General features: G+C 41.8%; 1 protein-coding gene across 4 annotated transcripts in view; it reads right to left on the bottom strand.

Annotated features, from left to right (window-relative positions):
• The window catches only part of LOC123958919 (SH3 and multiple ankyrin repeat domains protein 2-like), a 221,894-nt gene extending 207,815 nt beyond the window's left edge, over positions 1-14,079 (bottom strand). The window contains exon 1 of one of the 4 annotated variants that reach the window (XM_046032667.1): positions 14,020-14,079. The gene's annotated coding sequence lies outside the window, so the exon portion shown is untranslated. Of the gene's footprint in view, positions 1-7,222; positions 7,241-13,226; positions 13,296-13,418; positions 13,729-14,019 lie in introns of those variants that run through there. The other 3 variants (XM_046032666.1, XM_046032668.1, XM_046032669.1) reach the window with 3 other exon arrangements.
• Positions 14,080-18,611: the final 4,532 nt, after the last annotated feature.

The raw sequence follows: 18,611 nt of genomic DNA, 5'->3' as shown, positions 1-18,611 counted from the left end.
CCCCCCAGTGAAATGTAGCAAGCTAAGCTACTAGCTACTCTACATTAAATGAAGCTTCACTACACAGAAGCTACCCCCCAGTGAAATGTAGCAAGCTAAGCTACTAGCTACTCTACATTAAATGAAGCTTCACTACACAGAAGCTACCCCCCAGTGAAATGTAGCAAGCTAAGCTACTAGCTACTCTACATTAAATGAAGCTTCACTACACAGAAGCTACCCCCCAGTGAAATGTAGCAAGCTAAGCTACTAGCTACTCTACATTAAATGAAGCTTCACTACACAGAAGCTACCCCCCAGTGAAATGTAGCAAGCTAAGCTACTAGCTACTCTACATTAAATGAAGCTTCACTACACAGAAGCTACCCCCCAGTGAAATGTAGCAAGCTAAGCTACTAGCTACTCTACATTAAATGAAGCTTCACTACACAGAAGCTACCCCCCAGTGAAATGTAGCAAGCTAAGCTACTAGCTACTCTACATTAAATGAAGCTTCACTACACAGAAGCTACCCCCCAGTGAAATGTAGCAAGCTAAGCTACTAGCTACTCTACATTAAATGAAGCTTCACTACACAGAAGCTACCCCCCCCAGTGAAATGTAGCAAGCTAAGCTACTAGCTACTCTACATTAAATGAAGCTTCACTACACAGAAGCTACCCCCCAGTGAAATGTAGCAAGCTAAGCTACTAGCTACTCTACATTAAATGAAGCTTCACTACACAGAAGCTACCCCCCAGTGAAATGTAGCAAGCTAAGCTACTAGCTACTCTACATTAAAAGTAGGAGAGTTTGTGTGTGTCTGTTTGTGTCACTGGTCTTGCTACCGACAACTGCGTGCACGTCGCGGTTCCTCGCGGGTCTATTTCAAGATATAATATTCCTTGTGTGGTTGATCAACAGAGGTACATTATCCAAAAGTTCCGCGAGGACAACTCGGCACAACAGCAGTGAAGCTGGGGCTCCGTCTCTTCTGCCACTACACACATGCGCACTGACGCCCCAGGGTCAGGGTCACAATTTTGGATTTATTCACGCACTTTAAGAACATTTATTGAAAGTTTTTTTTCTTTTACATGTTTATTTACAGCATTAAACGTTGAAATGTAGATTTTAATAGGCAGTATATTACCTTATTTTCAGAAAACTGGTAGTTCTATGTAAAATCGGACGTTGAGCACCCTCATATCGCCAAAATGGCATGATCCTTGTTTCGCTGCGAAGCTTTGACTGTGAGATTGACAGTCGAATCAGGCTCCGCCCATCGAATCTTCGCCTAGTCGGGGTCAGCCCTACACCAGGCTTGTTACTTCTGGTCTGATACAGGGACTTATTTTTATTAATCTATTTATTTATTGTCTACAGGCAAGCAGTGAAGGAGCTCAAGGTAGCTACATCTTTTGGCTCAACAGATATGCACAATTGTGTATCATCAGCGTAGCATTGGAAGTTAATATTATGCTGATGATTTGACATAGAGGAAGCATGTATAGTAAGAACAACTCCCTTGTGCATCAACAAAGGTTATGTTAGGTTTCTTCGACTCATGGTCCCTGAGACGAACATAACATTTTCTTCATGTAATGTATGTTCAGAACCAATATAGAACACACTTTTAGAGGTCAACCCAGTTCTCAAGGCGGTTTAAGAGATTCTCATGGCTTACTGTGTCAAATGCTGCGTTTAAATCTAAGATTTTCCTCAAAGCAGACAAAGCACAGTGGGTAAAGGCCACCTGATTTTCGGTGTACATAATACAGGTAAGAAGCTCAATTCTGAAAGTCAGTATTCATCCTCTGCTGCACTGCTCTACGTCAACAGTCCCAGTATGAGAAGGCAGTGGGCATGCTGGGGATTCCCCGCCAAGACTAAAGATCAGCCTTTTTCCCCCAGCAGATGCCAGTCACTGCAGGAGAAGGCCTCAGACAGGCGGGGTGGGCGAAGACAGAGGAGAGGGAACATAAAAGAGGGAAGAGAGAAGGGAGAGGAAGGGAGTGGGAGAGAGATGAGAAAGTTTGGAAGCACAACAGATTGTCATCCACCGCCTCCCTCCCATCCTCTGTTTGTCTTTGTACTCCATCTCACAGTCATAGCTTTCCACCATCTTTACCTCCCTCCTTTGGTCTCTCTCTCGTTCTCTCTCTCTTTATAAGCCCTTCAGGGCTGATGAGCGATTGGACTCAGATGTCCCTAAGTTTGACTTTGATCACTGCAGATGACAAAACCCAAAGCTGTGTGTGTTTCTCCCTCCCTCTCTCCCCCTCACACACACACACTTCCTCCCTGGGCCCTGTGTCAGAGCGGAGATAAATGAGCAGCAGGAAAAGGGCCATGCTCTCCGGAGATTTGACGGTGAAATTGTACCGAGCGAGGCGTCAGCAGAACTCGGGTTTTCTATTTTCTTTTCGGTCTGATATTCTTCCATTTATCTTCATTATGATAAGGTGTAGGTGGACTTTGCTTAGGCACCTCCTACATTTCCTAGAATGACTTTCAACAACCCCACCCCAGAGAAGAGACATACATCTTACGTGCTTTAATTTCAATTAGTAAAGCTTGTGAATCTGGCCGCCATCCTTCAAGAAGCACAGGACTTTGACACCAGAGATCGGGTTGCACTATTTGAAATATCGTGGTTTTGGTTAAATGTTGAATAGGTCATCAAATCCCATCTCATGTTTAAAGTCAGCGTCTGACTTTTTAAAATATTTAAACCAAAGCCGTGATCTGTCCCCCAACCATAAACAAATGCTTTAACATTACCTAATAGGGTTGAGCGATATCTACAAAACCAGACAATGTCTACACTGTAACATCGGGATGGACGATGGTATCGGGAGCGAGCGCGGTCGTCTTATGTGCATGTGTTCACTCCCACAGACTTCACTCGGTTAAAACCTTGGTAGCCTATGAGCAGCAGTGAACATACAGGGTGCAGATGCTGGTTTCGGTTGTTTGGCTGCGTCATTAACAAGCCCACAAGTGACTCACCTGCTGCCGTGATAACGGATTACAGGTAGAAAAATATGGATAAAAGACGAGTTGTGTCTTTTAGACGACTTTATAAAACGTGCTGCTTTTACCTATTAAATAAAATGCATTAACCTGCCTTTTCTAGCCAACTACTGAACATGAAAGCAGGGTATTAATTAAAACCATTATATTACATTATTTCATTCACTTCAACAACAACCTCTACAAGCATCAGCAACTTGTAGTACAAAACACAAACAGCCCAAGAAAACCAATCCCAGTTCTCATGGTCCTAATGATACCCCCATATGCATCACATTGCTATCCACAGGGGTGAGAAGATTACAGCAAACACATCTTGATGTGCCAGGGACTGTGTATCAACAGCTGTATTGGGACTGCAACAGCCAATTACATTTAGGGAACATCACCTGTATGGCAACCATGAAAAAGAACCAAAGATCAGCAGCATGAATGCAATCTTTCAGTCATTATTTATTTAAGTAGCACTCCACCCTCTATCATGTGCGTCAACTTACTACTCTCCAATTTGCATTTCAGTAGGTTACAGGCTTTTTGCCAAGTTACTGGTTTTGTTTCTGTAGACTTAATGTCTCCCAGTTGACTGAACTGACCAATTACAGATGCAGAAGGGAAGGAAATAGTTTACCTGATGGACAGATCACCACAGAGACAGTGAAAGAAAAATTCCATCAGGTTTTCACATTTGCAATACATTCATACAGTATCAGTGTCCAGGTCACCTCCTTCCAGAAATACATCCTCTCATTCGGAAGTGTAACAAATTGGAAGTGAAGAACAGAAAACAGCTGAGGAATTACTCCCCTGACCCCTGACCCCATTCAGATTACCATCAGTACATTTCCACATCAGTGACCTGAACCGTTCAACTGAGCATAAGAGGGCTTCTGCAGTGTCCAGTAAACAAAAAGAGGCTGGGGGAGTAGACGGATGGCTGTCCAAATTTATATTCCTGCAAAATCTTTTTTAAAAAGGCAGCAGAGAAAAGTGTGGCGTGATGCACGACACATAGCAGGTGCAGGCTGTAGAACCGTCAAGCATTAATTAAACATCTCTAGGTAAATGAGATGGTCCACCCACCTACTGTATACGCTTACACCTGACATTTAGGTAAATTAGCCAACAGTAAATGCCATTCCTCGGTTGCTCAGATTGGGATGTCACAGATAAGAGAAGCAGCAGCTGAAATTATATGGTTTCATAAAATCCCGTCACTGCCTCAGTCACCAGGTCACATCCAAACCGAACAGCTATCTCTGAAAAGAACGCCCCTCCGTCTGACTGCTGAGGTTCACAGTATCACAAAATCCAATATTTACCGGAAAATTTATATTCTATATTAATTCAGGTTCTGAAACTGCTGGACAACTGACAGTGATCCAGAACGTCACAGTAATCCTTTCGGTCTTTCTATTTCCTTTAAAATAAAAAATTGGAAGCTTTGTTCCTGTACAAATTTCAAAAAGAGCTCCATCCCAGGCTCACTGAGATCAGTGAAGGGATTTCCAGTGCTCAAAGTATTAGTTGATCAACTAATCAGTTAGTTGCTGGAAAATGAAGCAAAAAAAGCTTGATGACAGATTAATCATTTTAGAAGGTATCAAGAAACAATGCCTAACATTTGCCATTTTTCTGTCTTATCTGATTGTAAACTGAATACAAACATGTTGGAGAGGGTTTGGGCTGTTGGTTGAACTAAATAAGCAAAATGAAAACATCACCTTGGACCCCAGGAGCTTATGATAGGTGTTTGTTTTTCCTCACTATTTTCTGACATTTTTTGGACTGAACGATTAATCGATTAATTAAAAAAAGAGATCAAGAGATGAACTGCTAACGAAAATAATCATTAGCTGCAGCCCAAGGGAGTTCATTACCAGGATCATTATTTTCTATGAATAATCATTACAGTAAAGTTAAAGCCTGAAAACTCTGAAAATACCTGAATAAATTTTTATTAATTTGGTCTCAGTATGTTCACTTACTGGACTAATCCAAATCTCTACACATCACTATAAAAATAGCTTTTCAATGACCTTCCAAATGACGTCCACGGTCTGACACAAAGCGCACTGACTCAACAAGTCGAGGTGCTGAACTCTTATTGTGGCTGAAATGAATAGATGTTACCAACACTAAAAAAAGAATGAGTCATTTTAAAAACAAACCTGTACAGTAAGTCTTATCTCGAGACGAGGTGATGATGATCCAACACAACATGTGTTAACAACAAGCATCATACAAAACATTTCCATGACTGAGTGAAGAGACGTAAGGTGAGGTCTCACAAGCTGTAAGTGAGACAAGGGAGGGACCGATGGAATAATGGGGGACGCAGACAGAGAAGACTGAGTATGTTTCTTTTTTTGGGAGGGGGGTTCAGGCTGGGTCACAACATCATTAAAAATAAAATTTCAGACACCGAGATCAATTTTTTGTGCATTTTGACACACAAATGTGCACCGTTGACCAATGAGTAAGCAGTCTCAACAGTGCTGAGGTTTGAGGGAACGTAGAGGAGAAGCACCAGCCACTTCTACCCTTCGAGTGTGGACGTTCAGAACAACCGTTAACACATTTGCTTTCAGATGTTCAGACGTGGTCGGACAACACTTTGCATTAACTCGTTTTTTTCCAGAGAGCCTGAATAACTATTTATTGAAGTGAAGTTACAATTCTGACAACAAAATGGCAGAAGAGGTAAATGGCCCAGTACAGCAATCTTGCCTGACTAGTGTTAGGATGTTACCAGTTGGCTAGGCTGTTAGCGGTTAGCTCGTTACAGTAGTTTTCCAAATAGCCCTGCGAGCAATCACTACACCAGCAAGCTTATAGGACAGAATATTTCACAAAGACACGCCTTCGTACTACACAAGCTGCCACACCACTGTCAAAAACAAGATATGAACCTGCACACCAAACTGCCCAAAGTGCTTCCTGTCGTTAGGGATCTCAGGATAAGGGACCCTCTATAAGAGCCTTATGAGTAGCGACTAATCACTTTGTTATACAAGTTTAATGGTCAGTTAGTGTTAAAAAAAACAGTCTCTCTAAATGTGTCATATGCTCCCTTTAAAATGTCTTCTTTAATAAATGAAAAAATACAATGTTTCAAGCCCAAACTGGCTCTGGATCAGGTCCAGAGGAATCAAACAGACCCAGGTCTGTGTCACTTAGGACAGTGTTAGTCACCTTGGATTAACAGAAAAGAGACGTTTAACAAAAGGTTACAGATATTGTTTTACAGGTCAGTCGTAAGCCATTCATTAGAACGCATTTTGGGTTGCCAGATAGTGGCTGGTGTTTATCCTCCTACAGAAGGACGCTGGCTTTGTCAATGCCTTAATCACATCAGGAAGATGACTGCAATAGACCGACTGACCAAGATCTGGATAAGTGCTGCAGAGAAGGCCTGTAATCAACGATTGTTTCCAGTATCATTCAAGCTGCTGTTAATTTCCTTAATTAATCAACTGATAGTCTATATTAAATGACAGACAGTAATGCTGTTTTAAGATGTCCTGTTTTGTCTAACCAACTGTCCACAGCTCAAACATCAGCGTATCTTAGAAGGCTGGGATGAAGTGGCCAGTGAATTATTCACTAATGACTAATCAATTAATTGTTTTAGGTCTCTATATACTCAAGCATTGGTGGAATACTGTAAAACCCTAATTATAGATCACTTACTCCTGATAACGGATTATTAGTTGCACCTGTTTGACAAGTCAAAATATCCATTTGAAAAAGGTTTATTCAACTTTAGTATCAAATGTTCACCCTGCTCCTGTGTGTCTCCTAGTTTGGGAACCACTCATTATAGCAAGACTCATTAGCCATTATGAATGACTTTGTTAATTACATTCATTTTTATGAGTCCAGCCAGAGAGAATCTTTAACACCTGGCAACCAAAAGCATTTTCAGCTCTGAAAAACATTGTTTATTAACCATTGATGATACATTTTAAATTAACCTTTATAAAATGCGCCTTATGTATGGACAGAAATTTAATTGGATATTAGGTTAGTTTTATCCAACAAGATGTAGCCTGCTCCAGCCCTGGAGGTTTAGTACAGAAAAGTACTAAGAGGTATATAAACTCACTTTCAAGTCTCACAAAGAAGTCCATGCAGTATTACTTCTCGCTACACTGCAGTATTGTGTGTGTATAAGGGTGGTGTAAAGTAACAAAAGCCGCATGCTTACCTTGGACGTCGTCCCTGGTTTCAGTCCTGGTTAAGTCAGACCCTTTTATTCCCCTCGCCTTGCGCTCCTCTCTCCTTCTTCTCTCGTTCAGTTGCGCCTAATGTCGCCTCATGCCTCCGACTCTCCGAGCGCACCGCGGACGGTGGACCAGCTCTGCCGGGGGAAACTTCCACCCAAAGTGCGGAGCTGTGGACGGAAGGAAAAGAGCAGTGCCGGGCAGGAGGGGAGCGCCGAGGGAGGGAGAGGAGCGAGAGGCAGCGGGCGCGTTTTAAACCTGATCTCCCGCAGAGAAACCCGACTGCTGGCGCGCTGAAATTCAATCTGAGGCGACAGACACCCAGCGCGGCTCCGAGCAACACATCTCCCTGCCTGACACGGAAACAGAGGAGAGAGCTGGGAGGTGGTGGGGAGGGGTGGGGGCGATTATTATAAGGACACCAAGAAAGCGCCTTCCGACAAGACAGGTGGATGTGTGCCTGTGGACATCTTTGTCATTTCTGTCACCCCGGGCCAAAGAAATCTCCCTGAAAGTGCACATACCGTAGATTTTAAAATTGAATCTGAAATTCAAGCTCAGTGTCGAACCGTTGGTGGCCTGTAGTCTGGATTCATTATGGTTATAAATAGCAAAAATACAGTGAAGCCTGCAGCACTTCAATATAACATCTGGATGATTGACTTAAGGCATAATGGCTATTGACGAAAGCCGATTAAGAGGGAATTTTTAGTGTCTTAATTTAGGATTCATAAAATATTGATGACAGCCAAAGAGGCTCAACAGGGAACACAGGTGGTTTACATGTTATTAGGATAAAACCACCAGACTGTCCAAAAACACAAAGGCTGAATTCCCTTTAAACCCATTGTGGAACAAAATATCCAACGAAGCTCCTCCTGATCCAGGCTGGGCAAAACGGCTGAAATAATTATCTAGCCTAATATAAATATTTTGGATTCTTAGTTCTCCAAACTAAAACTAACAAGAGTTTACTGCCATGCAATAGGTTCTCTGTGGCCGTCCTACCGACCTACAGCAGTGCACGGAGCTAAATCAGAGCAGATAGACTAAAGTTGATTTCATTTCATTTAATGACCACACAGCCAGGCTGGTGGAATTTGTTTCCAGTACAGCTTATTGATACAGGTTCCAACATTTAGACAATAGATATTTAGACATTAACATATAAAGTAACACACACACGTACATACAGACACCACATTACTATATATAATACATAATACATGAGGGGTCATGCTTAATCCTCAGCGTTCAGAGATCAGAGTTCAGAATGTGCATCGCTTTTGGAATAACACGGTTTTTAAAGCGAGTTGTTCTGCAGGCTATTGTCCTGTAACGCCTCCTAGAGGGCAGTAGTTTGAAGGCGAAGCGTGCCGGATGGGAAGTATCAGAAATGATCTTGTGGGCTCCGCATAGTGTCCATTTGTGATAGAGTGATTCAAGGGATGGTAAGGGTGAACCGATAACTTTAGATGCTCTGTTAATGATACGCTTGGAAGTCAAGACTGCCAAACCAGACCGTGATGGATGAGATGAGGATGCTTTCGACGATGGCCATGTAGAAGCGGAGCAGGAGATGAGACCTTGCTCTAAACTTCTTAAGCTGTCGAAGATGAAAAAGTCTTTGCTGAGCTTTTTTGTAGATCTTATCTGTGTTGATAGGCTCTCGCATAATGTTTACCTCATTAACCATCTTGTCAACAAACATGCTCACAACAGCAATGTTAACATGCTGATGTTTAGCACATATAATGTTTAAATCTTGTTCATCTTTGTTTAGCATCAAAACATTTGCTAATAAGTTAATCTGAGGCTGTTTGGCAGAAAAATAAAAATGGTTACCCGATGGCTGAGGGATCAACAAAGTTATTACAATTCACCCTGAGGGGGACACAAATGTGTAATTTGACAACAATCTACCCAATATTTGTTGAGATATTTAACTAAAAATTATAAATGTCAACCTAAAAACATCTCCCAGCGGGAGCAGGGGGACAAAGTGATCTCCTCCTGTGTTGTGTTGAGGTCAAAAAGCCAAACCTCCAACATGGAAACAAGGCCACGCAACGTAACTATGCACGGAAACAGAGGCAGCAGGTTGGGTAAGAATGAATGAGTACCATCAGGGAGGCATCTGATTGTTTTTTTTATTCTGCAGCTTGACAAGGACCCCAAACATACAGCTAAAGTCATTAAGAACTATCCTTCAGCGTAAAGGAGGACTCCTGGAAGTGATGGTAGCTCCCACAGAGCCCTGATCTCAACATCATCTAGTCTGTTTGGGATTACATGAAGAGAGAGAAGCAACTGAACAAGTTTAGACCAACCTACCTTCAAAAACTGTGCAAGTGTACCTAGAAGAACTGATTCTGAACTGAATATGTCTATTTTTAAAAGCATTAATTCTTTTTCCACACCTGCCTAAAACTTTTACACAGCCCTGTATATCGTATATCGCGGCATAGCCTAAAAATATCGAGATTTATAAGCCGTATCGTCCAACACAAACCCATTTATGTACCAAATACATTGACACAGACAACAGTGGTTATGTATTCAATTTTGGATCAAAATTATTGCTAGGGACATCCCTGCTAAATTCTACGCCCCTTGAATTCATCTAATAGTTGTGGTATTTGACATGTCAGTGAGGACTGACTGTCTTTGGCATTTCTGTAGTGCAATTTCTTCTTCTTTGCGATAGACATGTGTTAAGCTTATATCGGTTGAAATTACCAGCTGGCTGATTTATGAGCCGAGGGTCTACGGTATTTGTTTTTAAATTACAACTGAATTTTCTAAAATACTAAAACACAACCTGATATGATGCCCCTGAAAGGCAATGAACCAATGAACAAGCCAGAGCTGAATTCAGTAGCTGACATGTGGACTCTGATTAGCCTGTTCTTCCAGCTGGGGTGAAACCATTGGCGTTTTCTCCCAGAGGCCAAGGGAAGCCAGCCGCTGTCTGGCTTCACGCCAATCAAATCACAGCACCCCATCAACGTCATTCAGATGAAATAACGGGAGCTGTTAGCAACTGTGGCTGGTGCAGTTATGGAGGGTGGAGATTTGGAGTTTTTAGTTATAATAAATAGTTTTACTAAAACTAGCACTACAGCAGCAAATGTCTCCTCCTTCTCTCTGAACTTAACTGAGCTGCAGCTCTTTGTGCGGTTTGTGATGTGGTTATGTCGTTTGTTTTGCTTTGCCTGCCTGAATGAACAGACCGCTGAAGTAACCTTATTGTTTTTACTGCGGTTATGTACGCATAGATAATGAGCTCCGGACGGCACCTGCCACAGGGCCCTGGGCCAGGCTACCTGACTAATTCTCTGCTGGTCTGCTGTGATGTTGTGTTCTGAACATCTGGCCAAGCATTAAATAAGAAGTATGCAGGCCTATTAGATACATGCACCACTGCTACTACTGCAAATGTAAAACTTCCAACGTCTTGTGACCGAGCTTGTGAATGCTTCTTTTATTCTTAACCGTAGCCTACTTGTACTGTGCACTAAAAGCAGCGGGCTGTGTATGCCATTTGGCCTGAGAGAGAGAGAACATGTATTGGGAACAGATATTGCGCATCTTTAAAGTATAATTCGGTTTTGTGTAAAATTATACCGTGCACTGTAAGAGCACAATACGTTAGATCATTGCTCTTCAAGAAGGACATCCCCTCTCACTTGGCTTCCCCAAAAATGTACCCCACCCCACGCCACTGGGTGAAACTAATATCTCTTCACATTTTCACGTCATTTGAGTTGTGAGGAAGCCAAATATCCGTCTTTGTATGTCGATTTTACAGTTCAGAGACGAAAAAACACAACAACAAGGTTCTAATGAAGAATACTTGATGTCTAACGGAGGTGAACAGACGACATCAACACCACCGAGTGATGGATATTTCCGGTCCTGTTATTACTGCTGTGTAGAATGGGCTGACCTGAGACAGGATATGTCAGACTGATTCATCTACCTGCCCTTTGTGCAAATTGTCTGTCTGCGACTCTCCTCCTCTCTCTCTCTTTCACCTTTACTTCCTCTACTGTCCCTGTGTCTCCCGGAAATATTGGAGACTAGCGTGCCCCCTGCAAATAAATGGTCATTACCATGACAACCACGCTACAAGCTGGAGTGGGATGATGCTGATCACGGTAACAGTGGCAGGCAGCCAGACCAACAGCCCGGCTCTACCCCAGGGGCAAGCTAACGTGTGAACTCCAGGGTTTGGGACAAGGGTGTGCACACGCCGACTTTTATTTCTAGTTCCTATCCACAGACAGCAGCTCAACACGAAAGACACCCAGTCCCAAAAGTCCAGCCCTGCCCAAACATCATGTTTATCACAAAGCAATGCTGACATTTTGGGAAATACACATCTTAGGTTTCAGGCTGAGAGTTAGAGAAAAAGATCGCTACCACTCTCATGTCTGTGGTGTTGAGTAATATAACATTTATATTTTGCTACCATGCCCTGCATTTTGTTACATATGTGCCTGCAAATTGTGTTAATGACAATACTGAACTGAATGCTAAACAAAGATGGTGGACATTTAATTTTTTTGTTAACCATTTAGCTCAAAGCGCTGCGCCTAAAGCTTAGGACAAACCTGAAGACGAGCTGAAACCTACAAAGACTGGACAAACCACAAATTGTTTCCACGGTTACACAGATGTTTTAGTCTTAAGACAACAGGAAGGAGCACAAACCTCACGACTGAGGGAACACACTAGTCAAACACACTGAACGGCGGTCAGTAACAACTGGAGCTCTGCAGGTAAACAACCCCACGAATCCATTTGTCACGTGTATCTAAACAAATACTGAAGGCAACCAGCCGCCTGCACTGCTGATGTGGAGTGCAATGTGCGCTGAAAAGGCAAAAAAAGGGGAAAATGCTGAGATCCTGGGTGTGGAGCAATGTAGCACTGTACGGCCTACAGAGGGAACTGGAGGTGAGTGAGCTAACTCCAGGTAAAGCTATTTATTTACTGGTACGTCTCCCTCCAGCCGTTGTCTGTCGCAAATCTCAAACATGTCTTAAAAAATCTGCATGACCGACAGCCTTCAGATTACACTCTTTATCTGCCAGCTGTCAACAAGTGACCCAGAACAGACCGGGTCCACATTGGCCCCATCAGTCTTCACGTCCAAATCATATTCATAAATTGGCCAAACCATCGTAATGGGTGGCCCCGCCTTCAGTCCAGCCTCACAGGGCCGCCAGCGTGGCTGTGGATCTTTTGGTTACATCTTTGTTTGTGAACAGATTAAACAAATGCGACACAACATGTCCATTTGTGAACTTTATTGGTAGATGGATATTTGATCTCTGGACAGAGTCAGGCTAACTTCTATGCCTAGCTGAGCTAAGCACTTCCTGGCTCTAGCTCCATATTTACACACTCACAATGAACCACCAAAATCTGCCATAATGATGAACCTGCATGTGGATCCAGCTCTGCGTAGTGAATCATGGGACACGTGCCAGATATTTTAAATTCAAGTATTTCATGAAAATGTTCAAAAAGGTCTCCCACAGATAAATCCTTTGAAACGTCCCTGGATCCACACACACACAAAAAAAACCCCACTAATCACTTGTTCCTCAGCCAACGGACCAACAGTCACATTTTAATTGAAATATGTTAACAAGTTTTGAAAATATCCTGCTAACTAACAAACAGACGTGACCGGAAACATGACCTCTTTTGGCAGAGGAAAACTGAAAGGCAGAAGGTAAAAACTAACATTTAGTCAGCAAAATACAACCAGAGTAAACTGTGAAACATTCTACATTTTGGACTTAACCAAACATTTCCACACTTCCTTTCAGACATTAGCATATCTACCATTAGCACTCTCTTGATGACACTGGCAGCCTCTAATGTCTCTACTATGGAGGATTTTTAATCAACTTGCTGGGAGACTGCTGTTAGATCATTTCTATATTTTCTAGTGAAGTAAAAGGCAACACTTACGGATCAGTTTTCACCTTTCTGTGAAATGTCTTAGCCAGAGGCAAAACGTAATCCCCACCACGGCCTTACTTGTGTAGAAGTTTTTCCAATAATCTGATAATTGCTCTACCTTGATATGCTGCAGGAACCAGGCTCATTTTCACTTTGAAGCATGTGTCGCTTTCCCCCCATGTCTCCAGCAGGGACTCATACCTTAGCTTCCAGTTTCACACCTCAGGCCTTGTCCTGCACAGATGAAGTCAGGCTGAATGCTGGACCTCAGGGGCAACTGGTTGTAGTTTGTGTCTGACCATCATTGCACTGCAAATTGTCCTTCGGTAATCCAGTGTGCGTTTTTCATAAAACTGAAATGACAATTCTTCCCCTTTTGCAACCACATGCCTACATTTGGCGAGCAAAGGACATCTGCTGGGTTTTCTTTTCTCTTTATAGGTGAAAAAAGACATTTGTGCCTCTGTGGCTGCTTAGACATGTCCATGGAGAGACAGACAGAAAATGTTTGGATTGTGTAAACCCTATCACGAGGAGGATTGGCTAAAACGCCACAATTTTAATTTGAACCAAACACTTGATGTCATTTCCTGTTGTAAGGTCAAAGGTGTTGTAGTTCGGAGCGCTCCGAAACGTGATTGGCTTGTGCCGAAGGGGCGGAGTTTTCACTCAATTTAATCCCAGATCACAAAGCAGAACATAATGAACTTGACACGACTTGCAGGTTTTCCAAAGAACAGTTGCATAGATTAAAAACATGCTAACAGACATCGATTTAACATGATTATGTTCTGTAATGTACCTGATACTGGTGCCTCTTCTCTTTAACACGCGCGAGACGAGGGCGAGCTGCGTGCGCCGCGCGCTGTCACACTGCGCTGATTACGCAGCTGACTAAAAGTAGTCAGACTGTGGAAAAAGAAATATAATAATAATCCTTATCTATAGAGTACTTTCAAGAATCAAATACAAGTTAAAGTAAAATAGTTCAAACAGAAAGGCAGGTAAAGTAAAGAACACATTTTCCAAAATTATACTACAAATAAAATCATGTAAAATCAGGGAAGGCTCTTAAATAGAAGTATGTTTTAACAAAGGATTTTTCAAAAAGTTCACTGATTCAGCCAGCGTGATTTTTTCAGGTGTATTGTTGGCTGCAAATGCTCTTGTGCTTCTCACTTTCAGCCATGTCTGGAAAAAACAAAAGCCCTTACAAATAGCGGACAATAAGGCTTCTAGCTCGGTTCACATGATGCTGCTAAGGGAAGGCAGGCATGACCCATGAGGAGATATCCATTCACTTAAATCTAAAGAACCAATGTATTTTAAATGCCTCATGCAGTTGTGCATGTGCATGAAGTCACATTTTCAACCCAATAAAATCTCTCATATAAGTCACTTCTGTCTCCTGCTAATAATTAAGACATGCATACATAAGAAAGGCTTCATGAATTTTTACCTCTCCACTTTGATTCTTTTATCTATTGTAAGATTATTTAATCTTTCTTGTGTTTTATGATTCTGTTTCTTATTTTCACTTGCTGTTATTCCTTTTCCATGGACAGCACTTCGGTAATCTATACAAATAAAGTTTGTTATTATGATGATTATTAGTAGTAGGGAAGCCATATATTTGTGTTACTCTTTTTAAACACAGACAATCATTTGAAAGAATCATTTAAAGAGGTGGTATTCTGCTCATTTTCAACTTCAAAATCTTAATTATAGGTTGTACCAGAACAGGTTTACATGGTTTAATATTTTTGTCATACTGCACATTGCTGCAGCTCCTCTTGTCACCCTGTGTGCTGTACGCTCCGCTCTTGAGCTACAGAGTGATGCATCTTCTACAAAATCTTTGTTGGGAGTTGCACATGTGCAGCATTCATGTCTGTTGCCCTTCAAAGCCATTGGTTAGCCAGTTTCTGCAACTCGTGGACTCATTTAATCTCTCTCAGTGGGTTACTGGTCCTACACATGAACATGGACATACACTTGATCTGGTTTTATCATTAGGTTTTCCTGTTTTAAATGTTGAGCTGGATGATACTATTTTATCTTATCATAAACCTGTCATCTTTACTGCCTCTCTCTCATGTCCTTTACCAAAACCTAAAATGCCAGATCGCTATGTTTGGGCATTCAATTACTCCACAGCTAGGCTATTCTCTGATGCCTTTATAATTTCGCCTTTTGCTAAACTTACAGAGTCAGTGTCCGCCTCCATGGGCACAGAGGCACCAGTCGCTCTGTTTAATACCACAGTCACAGACATCTTTGACACCATTGCCCCACTCAAGCTTAAGAGATCTAAAGTCAAAGCTCAGCCTTGGCTTAACAGTGAGACCCGTGCCCTTAGACAGGAATGCCGGAAGGCAGAGAGGAACTGGAAGAAGAATAAACTGCAAGTGTCCTACGAAATATTGAGAAACTGCCTAACGTCCTACCAACGCCTGGTCAAAGTCTCCAAAACAAAGTACTTCTCTGATAGTATTAGTATTGATAGTATTAAGACCTTGTTCAGTGTAATAAACACTGCATTAAACCATGCTACTGCACTCCCTGATGCTACCGCTGAAATTACAGAGAAGTTCTTGAGGTTTTTTATTGATAAGGTTGACTTCATTAGATCTGGTATCTCACCCTCCGGTCTGGACCCATCTGAGCTAGTCCCATGCCCTGTCTCTTTAAATTATTTTGAGCCCCAAATTGTGCGATTCTACTCTTGCTTGACCTCAGCGCGGCTTTTGACACCGTTGATCATGACATCCTCCTGGATCGTCTCCAGCAAGGGGTTGGTATCCAGGGTGTCGCGCTACACTGTTTTCACTCTTATTTGAAAGATAGAACCTTTTCTGTTAGCTTTGGTAACATTTCCTCTTCTTCAGCAGCAATTAAGTGCGGAGTTCCTCAAGGTTCAATCCTGGGGCCAATCTTATTTTCTGTGTATATGCTCCCCAATTTGGGCCCCATGTCCATTAACGTACAACTCTTCGCTAGGAACTTAGGGGTTATCTTTGACTCAGCATTAAAATTCGCCAAAATATAAACTCTGTTGTTAAAGGTAGCTTTTTTCATTTAAGGACCATAGCAAAACTTAAATCCATTCTCTCTGTTAAGGACCTTGAAACTGTCTTGCATGCTCTTATTTCCTCTCGAACTGATTACTGTAATTCCTTGTACTCTGGCATCTGTCACTTATCTTTATCACGCTTGCAGCTTGTTTAAAATGCAGCTGTTAGACCATATAACCCCAGTATTGGCTGTTCTTCACTGGTTACCAGTCAAATTTAGAATCTATTTTAAGGTGCTGCTAATTGTTTTTAAGGCATTACATGGACTGGCCCCATCTTATATTTCAGAACTCCTAATGTTTCATCACTCCTCCAGATCCCTCAGATCATCAAATCATTCCCTCTTAGCCATCCCACAGCCTCGTATGAAAACAAAGGGTGACCGTGCCTTTTCAGTGGTGGCCCCGAGACTGTGGAATAATCTACCCCTGATTATTAGATCATCCCCCACCATCCACACTTTTAAGTCTCGACTTAAAACACATTTTTAATCTTTGGCGTTTGGGTCTGTTTAGGGGCACCTGCGCTTGTGTCTTTATTTATCTATTTTGTATTTAACTACGTTGTTTTGCTGTATGCCATTAATTGTCTGGCCTGTTTTATTTTCTCTGGTTTTATCCATTTATTTATATATGTATGTATGTATGTTTTTATTACGTCTTTTTCTGTATAACTTGTCCAGCACTTTGGTCAACTCTGGTCTGTTTTTAAATGTGCTTTATAAATAAACTTGACTTGACTTGAATAAAGGAGAGGGAAAAAGCCAAAAAGCAGAATACCACCTCTTTAATTTTTAAGAGTCTTGGTCAAAGTGGAGAAAACATCATCATAATTATCATCATCATGTGTGTTTTCATAGCGTTCTAATAAGTCGGTGCCTGTGCTTCATTATACCTCATCCCCAGCAAGAAGCTGTAGTGTATAATATATGTGCATTTGACGCATAACAGTTTAAAATGGCACTGTAGCAGCTGGACAGAGGGTCAGTGACCTAAGGGGAGAGTAGTGATCGGTGGTTATGTAGGGAGTGAACCCTTCTATAGAATTTGACCTCTAACCCTTGTTTTGTTACCTCAGAATAGTACTGAACCCTTCTATGGTATCTAACATACACCTAAACACACCCTATATAAGCTGTGTTTGATGTACAGAGAGACAGAGTGGCCATCTGGCTGGGTCTCTCTCCAAGCTGCTGCAGAGCTTGTAATTGATGCTGAACTCCTTGATGTAATAAACTTTTATGATCAAGAACAGTGTCAAGCGGATTTCTTCTCAACACATCATCGCAGCATTATTGTTCGGACACCATAAAGCCTTGTTCCCCACATCTTCAGCCTCAGTCGCCTCCACCATTCCTGCCTCCTTCCCTCCATTTAAGCAGGTTCCACTGTCCTTCTGCATGCAGCACACCAGCATCCAGATGGAGCTCTGCCAGTGAAACCCTGCTGTCGACTCTCCGTGGCACATCTTCTGACAGCTGTGAGCTGGCCACTGGGGAACATTTTGGGGCTGGTTATGTAATGAAACTCAAATAGGGTTTGAGGTCTTTTCTTTAAATGTCTCCAGCTCTTCACTTTAATAATTCATATATTCTACTGGCTTTGGAAACTGTTGTCAACCATCAATGTGAAAAACAGAAGCCTTGATTGATTTCACCAGAAAAACAGCTGATTGAAGATGCTTGTTAGTGACATGCTTCTACGGTATTGTCATGCCTTAACAGTGATTGTAAGTGGTTCCTTCTCATGAAATCTAAATTAGGCTTATAACTTATCATGAAATTTTTTGGGGTGGTCAAATTGTAATGTGTGTACATTAATAATTCACGATCCTTTCTTTGGAGTTTATTTTGTTTTGTCAGTTTGGACTTTGCTATGTGTGTCTCATACACATCAGTTTGGGCACCAGTTTTAATGATTCTGAATTCATGTTGAACAAAAGCAGGACTGCAGGAATATGACAGCGGTGGTTTAAAAACAAAAGCACTTTGGTTCAGGTTAGGAAGAGATTGTGGTTACATTAAATATAAATAAAGTAAAAACGTCCATTTTTATGCTTCAAGTCACTCCTGCCTTTTTCAATATTTATCTAAGACCACCATCTTTCTCTAACCCCAAGTCCCTTGAGTTCCCTGGACATATCCCCCAAAAAATAAATCCATAATTGTGCTATAGCTGCTGCGAGCAGACGTTGTTTTGCGAGATATTGTTGGGAAAGCAAATTAAATATGTTTTCAGTAATATTTTGCAGATATGTTCAGTATGAAAACTTTTGCACTTGGCAGATACCTTGTTGTTGTTGCAAATTAGAAACATAATTT

The sequence above is a fragment of the Micropterus dolomieu genome, linkage group LG20 (assembly GCF_021292245.1).
Source record: "Micropterus dolomieu isolate WLL.071019.BEF.003 ecotype Adirondacks linkage group LG20, ASM2129224v1, whole genome shotgun sequence".
In the NCBI taxonomy this organism is placed as follows: domain Eukaryota; kingdom Metazoa; phylum Chordata; class Actinopteri; order Centrarchiformes; family Centrarchidae; genus Micropterus; species Micropterus dolomieu.
This window is presented reverse-complemented; position numbering and strand designations above follow the sequence as displayed.